The sequence below is a fragment of the Triticum aestivum genome, chromosome 1A (assembly GCF_018294505.1).
Source record: "Triticum aestivum cultivar Chinese Spring chromosome 1A, IWGSC CS RefSeq v2.1, whole genome shotgun sequence".
Lineage (NCBI taxonomy): Eukaryota > Viridiplantae > Streptophyta > Magnoliopsida > Poales > Poaceae > Triticum > Triticum aestivum.
Window position 1 is genome coordinate 21,151,951 of NC_057794.1, and position 7,277 is coordinate 21,159,227.

Below are 7,277 nucleotides of genomic sequence, written 5' to 3' on the forward strand. Positions count from 1 at the left end.
ACCAGGGACAGGGTACGGGTGAAGGAGCTCGTCGCAGAATCGGAAGGCGTGCGAGGTCGTGGGGTGGGCTGCGTGCGGTCGTGGGGAGGGTTGCGTGCGGGGATAAGGGAGAGAGAACGTGTAAAGGGATAAGGCACAGACAGAGAACATGGTGGGGTCGGGGTGGGTGATAGATCAGGGAGAGAGAGGCGAGGGGTGGGCGGTGGCTGTGATGGTGCCACCTGATCGATCCACGAGATGTGTTTTCTCTTTGCCGTATGTATATTTTTTACAGATGGCAAAAATGTTACTTTGCCGTCTGTTAGAGAATACGTAGACGGCAAAGTCTTTGCCGTTTGTATTTTTTTAACAGACGGCAAAGTAACCTCTTTGCCGTCTGTGTTCTTTCCTGCAGACGGCAAAGTATGTTTTTGCCGTTAGTTGTTCTTTGCCGTCAGTAGTTGTCGGTAAATTTAATCTTTGCTGTCTGTCCCGACGAAATGCTGACGGCAAAGAGCAGTACAGACGGTAAATCTCCTGTTTCCCGTAGTGTTATTCATTTAAATCAGAAAATAATGGTTGTTCTATTTATATGAATAATATCTTTTATGGTCATGCACCCTCGAAGAGTGGTCTATTTCTGTTGAATCTCGATTGTGATGATACACATATTCATAATATTGATGCCAAAAGATGCAAAGGTGATAATGATAGTGCAACATATTTGTGGCACTGTTGTTTAGGTCATATTGGTGTAAAGCGCATGAAGAAACTCCATGCTGATGGGCCTTTGGAAACATTTGATTATCAATCATTTGATACTAGCGAACCCTGCCTCATGGGCAAGATGACTAAAACTCCGTCCTCCGGAACAATGGAGCGAGCTAATGACTTATTTAGATATATTAAAACTGAGCACCCTTTCAGCCCTTTCAGGCCATCGGCATTTCTAATCGTTAAATCGCCACTTTTAGTCGGTTTTGGCCGTCGGATTCCGTGTTTTATTCCATGTTTTCTCGCTAAGTGGGCTAGGCAGCTACTCCAGTGACAATTTCTAAGCACTCTGGTTCATTGGGCCTAGCCGCCCCACAAAGCCCACGAAGAAATTTACACTAGAGAAAAGAGCGAGCGACTACTCTCGAGAAACCCAGGTACGCCGCTGCCGCTATCGTCCATGCTACGTCGCTACCCCTCCCATCACGTGACCTCACCCCACCTCACCGCCGGCCTCCGGCCCTCCTATCCTCTCTCCCAAAGCCACCGACCTCATCTCCCACCCTCTCCTCCTACCTCATGAGAAGAGAAGAGGGAGATCGACCAGGTCAGGCGCCGACATGGCGGCGGCCAGATCCGCCACGGCCGCGACCACCTCGCCAAGGATCAGGATCTTGGCCACCACGGAGTTCGCGACCAACGACCAGTCCGTCCTGCGTCACCTTCACCGACACCGTGGCTCATCGGCGATGCGACCATGAACCAGGCCGCCACGAACCCCGTCGGCACTATCTTCAGTGAGAACTACCAACTGACTGTCACCTGCTAATTTCCCCTTTTTTGTTTTGTTTAGGGGCACTCTTTGTTTTGCACGGTAAGGGCAGTCCTTCTGTTATGTTAGTTAATCAAGTTTCTCAGGTTCATGGGTTTGTGTCACGGCGTTCTGTGCTTGTGTTGCATATAGATTTATCACAGTAGTATCGACAATGTAGACATGCCCAGAGCCTTGCATCCTTGCCATCTCATTCTTCAGTTGTCAAATGCTCAGTCAGCTATTCAGATTCCTGCATCTTTTTTTCCAGTTTTTTCCCATATTGATCTATGTATTATGGGGAATCCTTCAATCCAAGATGCCATAAGACGATATAGAAGTTTGGGATTAATTCTTGTCTGAAACATATAAAAAATACAAGTATGTACAAGTTGTTGGATGGAGGATTGGCCAGAATTCCGCTAGCAGTCAGCACAGGAGAACCAGGACAATGGCGGTGGAGCCTCGAGTATCAGAGCACCGCTGTCGTCGTTCCCGCTCTATAGACCACCAACTGGATTCACTGCTGCCTGGATGAAAGCAAGGGAACCAATCCAGATTCGTCTGATGTGTTCAAGAAATCAACAGTGTTGTCATACATGACAGGCTGATTAACAGGGTCAGTGGATAAACACCCATCTTCTTGTTAAAAGTAAAATAATGTTCTGTTGGTACATATTTGTGTATATGATGAGAGATGAAAAATCTGAGTTGTCATGCTTGTGCATTAGCATGGATCAGGAGTTTTAGCTGGTGCTTTTCAAGATCAATAAGACAGTGTTTGTTCGCTGATCCATTAAGTCCACAATGCACGTGTGTGCAGGAATTTTCTGTTTGTATTGTACAATGAAATTGTCTTTTTTTTCATTCTAATGTAATTACTATGGAGTTACTCACTCACTCCCACTCTTGTTTTTGGCATATTACTGGGACCCTGGAGAAAACACACTGTTTACCATTCTGTAGGAACCATAAGCAATATATGGCAAAGACATCTTCCTAATTGTAGAATCATGCACGCTTTGAGCGCTGCTATGCAGACGACTCATGGTGCACGATTCTTGAACAACAGTGCTAATCAAGACGTCCATGGCTATGAGCAAACTACGACATGCCAATGGATTCATCATCATCCATCTTTCGTCCGAACAAGTATCGTCTGCGTAGTAGTTTTGGCACGTTTTCTGGGCACACACGTACATATATCGTAATTTGTAAAACTAACAAACAGATGATTTAACAAGCCAGATCTACTCGAGCAAATGTACCCGCCACTTTCTTGAGACATTTAATTGCCCATAGAATCGTGCCGGCTTTGATAGCCGGGACTGGAAGGGACATTATCTGTCTTGTTAAAAGTCTTGATCGTATATACTAAGGTCATAGGACTCCACATGCTACCAGTTTCATATGAAAAACAATCTTCACAAAATCTGATCCCCACCTACGTCGACTCACATCCAAACCATTGGCATCCAATTACCTCTTATATACAACCTCCACCTGAGCCTAGGACTGATTACTTAGACCAGTATTATCCTTTTGTTAGATATATAAATATGTGTGCATAGGCGATCATTGATGTGGGAATGATGTTGATACTTTGTACACAATATGATCTCTGTTAATACGATAGTGCATTTCCCTCAACAATTTCCCTGTTCTTACTGGTCTTTGATCTTCTTTACACAAAACAGAATGGAATTCTTGGATTTGAAGAAATTTCCCTTGCATCTCCTGGCAAGAAAATTGACTTTACATTCAGAAAAGAATCATGGTATTTGCATGGATAGTTTACCTTTAAATATGGCTGTAGATTACAGAAAAAAATTCTACTATGAAAATGACACATAATAGAAAAGTCTGCACCATACAGTGGCACTTATACCTTGCATCTCCCATACGATAACTTGTACTATGAATTTCTGCTTAGAGTGATTAGATGGACCTGGAAGAAATGTACAGCCACTGGCACATTTTTGTAGAAGGTTATAAATTTGGAAATAAATTGTAGCGCCTGCTTTACTGTTATCTTCCATTTAAATTATAGCTTTTGATCTTGTCATCTTTACATGTCGTTTAACATCCTATGCAGCTTGACTTTGATTCAAAGTGCACGAACCTGAATGCAGGCATCATTTTGATTGGAAGGCCTTTCTTTTTTTGTTCTTTGGGATCAGCAAACATCTTTGTGTAATTCAATACCTGGATGGTTTTGGGCAGCTTTATAATTTGGTAAACAATACTGACAGCACACTTAATTGAAATATTTTGTGTGTTTCTTGTGCTCACCTTGCAAGACCTTAAAAACAAGATGACAAAGAATTTGGTATACATTTCCTAATTAAATGTCTGTCTTATATTGCAATTTATATTATTATCAATGATTGTTTGATGAATTAAATTTCTGTCTTATCAATGATTGTTTGATGAAATATATATTACCTTTTTAGCATAGTAAAGCTATGTTTAGAAGTATCCATTAATTAACTTGTGAGGAGATGAAAATCATGCTTACCCAATATCATAAATAATGAATGAACCTGTACAATAATCAGTTGGGTACCTTCTTTTAGTTTGAGGGGTTCATGATTTGGATAGTGTTTATCGATGCTGGTTTAAATCAGTGTCAATTAATTTGGATTGGAGGGAGTATCATGTTTTGTTGTGTCATATATATTATTGAAATCCCTACCACTCTATTGATAAAATGGACGGGCGCGGCAACGCGCGCCATCAATGATCTAGTTAGAAATAATACATACCGAGGTATGCGGTCCAATGAGTGTTGAGGCACGTGGCGGGTATCGTTATCTTCTGACCTTTACATATTATTTAAGAAAATATGGGTATATCTACTTAACGAAACACAAGTCTGAAACATTTGAAAAGTTCAAAAAATTTCAGAGTGAAGTGGAGAATCATCGTAACAAGAAAATAAAGTTTCTACGATCTGATCACGGAGGTGAATATTTGAGTTACGAGTTTGGCCTTCATTTAAAATAATATGGAATAGTTTCACAATTAATGACACCTGGAACACCACAGCGTAATGGTGTATCCGAACGTCGTAACCGTATTTTATTAGATACTAGTCATCGACCCATGACACTGCACCGGCTAGTAAACAAAACCATAGATTACATGAGGCTTTGTGTCTTCTGCGTGAATTATTTTACTATTAGATTATGGGAAAATAGAGAACTATGGTCCCAGTGCAATTGTTTGGTACACTTCCATTTGAAGTACATTTGTGTGAAATCCTACGTATAGATGTAAGCCACGCATATATAACCTCGATATGAGAATGGTCTAATTAATCACGACCATGGATTTTTTTATTAAACAAAGAAAATATTTTATAGATGAACGGGGGAGCTTTATCACACATGCGTCTCTGGACTGTGCCAGTGCAGCATTCTCATTCACCTTGCATAAACCATGTGTTAGACTGATCTGAACCCCTTGTGTTTGTGTGTATGATGGATAGTTAGAGTAGAATTCTGGACCTTTTAGGGAACACTTAAAGATCTTCAAGATAATCCATAACAATTGGATGAAAATCATAGTTGAAACAATTAAGTTAGTGAATGATTTCCTCATGGGAGATGTACTGTTATTACATGGGAATACCGCTATCAAATAATTCAATAATTAGCTATATAACGAAATCCACGTGGCGAGAGTTAATGAACAGATGGTTTTATTGTTGCGGGTTGGTTCTTCACATGTATGGACCTTAAACATTAACACTTCTTTGTGCCATGGGCACATTGTTTATCAATTAATATGGTGGTCCATTTAAGGATCTCTTACCGTGGAGGAAAAGGCAAAATTTACATAGTCATATATTGAACTAATGGATCTATCTGCAATGTGAATCGTACGATTACTTGACATGTCTAAAGCTTCCACTAGTAGAAAAGGGGGCAATGGCCAGGCCGGGTCAGCCCATTAGTCCCGGTTCTAACATGAATCGGGACCAATGGAGGTATTTGTCCCGGTTCGTGATCCCAGGGGGCCGGCCGGGGCCTCGTGGGCATTGGTCCCGGTTCGTCTGCCCTATTGGTCCCGGTTGGTGGGACGAACCGGGACCAATGGCCTCGCTCCTGGCCCACAACCATTGGTCCCGGTTGGTGGCTTGAACCGGGACCAAAGGCTCCCCTTTAGTCCCGGTTCACGCCACCAACCGGGTCCAATGAGGTGCCTATATATACCCCCTCGCGTAAGAGCAGAGCACACTGCTTTGTTTTCTCTGGCCGCCGAGGAGGAGAGGGCTTGGTGGTGCTCTAGCTCACCTCCTATGCACACAAGGTGTTCGATGGAATGCCTGAGCCACACTACTTAAGCTTTCTCCTCTCCAAACTCGACCTCCAAGCTCCATTTTCCTCAATATTTGTCTAGGTTTAGCGGTCCGTCACGCCCCGTCCCCGTCTTCACCGCCGTCGATCACCCGCGCCGATCTCATTGCCGGCACCACCGTGGTGAGCCTCTTGTTCTTATCTTCTTTCTGAAAGGAAAAATATTCTTACTTGTATGTTTGGATAGATACTTGTATTATTTTCTTACTTTTATTATTGCATCTTATATAGTGCGATGGTTTTGGTATCCGCCCCCGTCGGCCCTCGTCCTGTCTATGATTCGGATGTGGTATATATTATCTTTTCATAACTATTGGTTCATTTATTGTTTATGAAAATTATGCCGACCAACGTGACATAGATTTTATTTATCTAGGAGGTTGTTGAACCGGAAATTCCAACCGACCCTATTGTCGAGAGGTTAAATTTAGTTGAAGAAGAAAACAATTTCTTGAAGGAAAAAATAAAAAAACTTGAGGAGGAGAAGATGATATTGGAGTTCCATGTTGCGGATGTCGTCGATGATCACAAGATCAAGATGGATGCAATGCGCTTGAAGATTAGAAAGATTAGAAAATATGCCATTCATACCGAGGCTTGGTATCATTATGTCGTTGGATCAGTTGTTACCTTGGTTGCGATTATGATCGCATTTGTTTTCGCATTGAAATGTTTTATATAGTTTCAATGTATGGTTTAATTAATTTAGATGCTCTGCAGACATTATGTTGTTAGATGAGAACTATGTATGTACTTTGGTTTTTATGTTATGATGAACTTCTATTAATTTGGTCACTTAATTATCTATTCATGATGTTCTGTAATGATTTTTGACACACTTAATTATATATAATGCACGCAGATGAACCGGCAATGGATGTATGGTGACAGACACACCTCCGAGTACATTAAGGGCGTGCATGATTTTCTCGAAGTGGCTGAGGCAAACAAGCAGAATGGTTTTATGTGTTGTCCATGCCCTATATGTGGAAATACGAAGTCTTACTCTGACCGGAAAATCCTTCACACCCACCTACTTTACAAGGGTTTCATGCCACACTATAATGTTTGGACGAGGCACGGAGAAATAGGGGTTATGATGGAAGACGGCAAAGAAGAAGAGTACGATGACAACTATGTGCCCCCTGAATACGGTGATGCTACTGCACATCAAGAGGAACCAGACGATGTGCACGATGATGCTGCAACGGGCGAAGCTGCTGAAGATCAAGAGGAACCAGACAATGTGCCCGATGATGATGATCTCCGCCGGGTCATTGTCGATGCAAGGACGCAATGCGAAAGTCAAAAGGAGAAGCTGAAGTTCGATCGCATGTTAGAGGATCACAAAAAAGGGTTGTACCCCAATTGCGAAGATGGCAACACAAAGCTCGGTACCGTACTCGAATTGC